The sequence below is a fragment of the Tachypleus tridentatus genome, chromosome 8, assembly GCF_004210375.1.
Source record: "Tachypleus tridentatus isolate NWPU-2018 chromosome 8, ASM421037v1, whole genome shotgun sequence".
Classification (NCBI taxonomy): domain Eukaryota; kingdom Metazoa; phylum Arthropoda; class Merostomata; order Xiphosura; family Limulidae; genus Tachypleus; species Tachypleus tridentatus.
The window spans coordinates 45,908,198-45,910,626 of NC_134832.1; positions in this window are offsets into that span (position 1 = coordinate 45,908,198).

A 2,429-nucleotide genomic window follows, 5' to 3' on the forward strand; every position below is an offset into this window, starting at 1 on the left:
TTTGTCCCTAATAGATCTGGTTTTTAATAGTTAAGGTGTGAGTCTTGAGATCTGGTTCTTTAAATTTACAGAAGATGAGTAATACATTGTCCCTAATAGAATCTGGTTTTTAATAGTTAAGGTGTGAGTCTTGAGATCTGGTTCTTTTAAATTTACAGAAGATGAGTAATACATTGTCCCTAATAGATCTGGTTTTTTAATAGTTAAGGTGTGAGTCTTGAGATCTGGTTCTTTAAATTTACAGAAGATGAGTAATACATTGTCCCTAATAGATCTGGTTTTTATATAGTTAAGGTGTGAGTCTTGAGATCTGGTTCTTTAAATTTACAGAAGATGAGTAATACATTGTCCCTAATAGATCTGGTTTTACAAGTTAAGTGTGAGTCTTGAGATCTGGTTCTTTAAATTTACAGAAGATGAGTAATACATTGTCCCTAATAGATCTGGTTTTTTAATAGTTAAGGTGTGAGTCTTGAGATCTGGTTCTTTAAATTTACAGAAGATGAGTAATACATTGTCCCTAATAGATCTGGTTTTAATAGATTTTAAGGTTAGAGTCTTGAGATCTGGTTTCTTTTAAATTTACAGAAGATGAGTAATTTTATTGTCCTTTATGGATCTGGTTTTTTTAATAGTTGGGTGGAGTCTTGAGATCTGGTTTTTTATAGTTGGGGTGTTGGTGGAGTCTTGGGGTCTGGTTTTAATAGTTGGGTGTAGTCTTGAGATCTGGTTCTTTAATAGTTAAAATTGAGTCAGTCTGGTTTTTTTAATAGTTAAGGTGTGAGTCTTGAGATCTGGTTTTAATAGTTAGGTGGAGTGCCCTAGAAGATCTGAGAGATGGATTTAGGTGTGAGTCTCTTTAATCTGGTTTTAATAGTTAAGGTGTGAGTCTTGAGATCTGTTTTTTAATGAAGTTAAAATGTGATGACTCTTAGAAGAATCTGGTTTTATATTAATAGTTAAGCATTGTAAGTCTGTCCGAGATCTGGTTCTTTAGAAATTTACAGAAGATGAGTAATACATTGTCCCTAATAGATCCTGGTTTAATAGTTTAAGGTGTGGAGTCTTGAGATCTGGTTTTAATAGTTGGAATGTGAGTGAGTCTTGAGATCTGGTTCTTTAATAGTTAAGGTGTGAGTCTTGAGATCTGGTTTTTAATAGTTAAAGGTGTGAGTCTTGAGATCTGGTTCTTTTTAGTCAGAACAGATCTGGTTTTTTGTAGTTAAGGTGTGAGTCTTGAGATCTGGTTCTTTGAATAGTTGGAATTGTGAGTGCTTGAGATCTGGTTTTTTATGAATTAAGGTGTGAGTCTTGAGAATCTGGTTTTTATGAATTAAGAGTGGCGAGTTTGAGAATCTGGTTTTTATAATAGTTGGGTGTGAGTCTTGAGAATCTGGTTCTTAGAATTTCAGGAGTGAGTCTTAATAGTTGGTTTATACAAGTTCAGATGTGAATTTTTGAGGATCTTATTTTTCCAATAGTTGGAGTGTGAGTCTTGAGATCTGGTTTTTCTAAATTTACAGAAGATAGTCTTAATAGATGGTTCTTTTTCTAAGTTCAGGAGATGGGTCTTAATAGTTAGTTGTTCTAATGTGTTCGAATGTGAGTTTGAGATCTGGTTTTTTAATAGTTAAGGTGTAAGTCTTGAGATCTGGTTTTTTAAATTTACAGAAGATGAAATACAAAATTGTCCCTAATAGATCTGGTTTTAATAGTTAAGGTGTGAGTCTTGAGATCTGGTTCTTTAAATTTACAGAAGATGAGTAATACATTGTCCCTAATAGATCTGGTTTTTTAATAGTTAAGGTGTGAGTTCTGGAGATATGGAATTCTTTAAATTTTACAGAGAAAGATGAGTAATACATTGTTGTCCCTAATAGATTTGGTTTTAAGGTGTTAGAAAGCAGATGAGTCTTGAGATCTGGTTCTTTACCGAATTTACAGAAGATGAGTAATACATTGTCCCTAATAGATCTGGTTTTACAAGTTAAGGTCTGTGAGTCTTGAGATCTGGTTCTTTAAATTTACAGAAGAAGTGAAGATACATTGTCCCCTAATGAGATCTGGTTTTAATAGTTAGGTGTGGTGTTGAAGATTGGTTCTTTAAATTTAATAAGATGTACATTGAGATCTGGTTTTTTGAAAGTGTAGGTCTTGGGATCTGGTTCTTAAATAGAAGAGATAAATGCGTTGTCCCCTACAGATCTGGTTTTTAATAGTTGGGTGTGAGTCTTGAGATCTGGTTCTTTAAATTTACAGAAGATGAGTAATACATTGTCCCTAATTGATCTGGTTTTTTGGTTTAAGGTGTGAGTCTTGAGATCTGGTTCTCCTTCCATTGACAGGCCTTGAGTAATGCAGTCTCCCAGATTGAAGGAAGTCAAAGTGTGGAGTCTTGAGATCTGGTCTCTTTAAATTTTGCAGAAGAT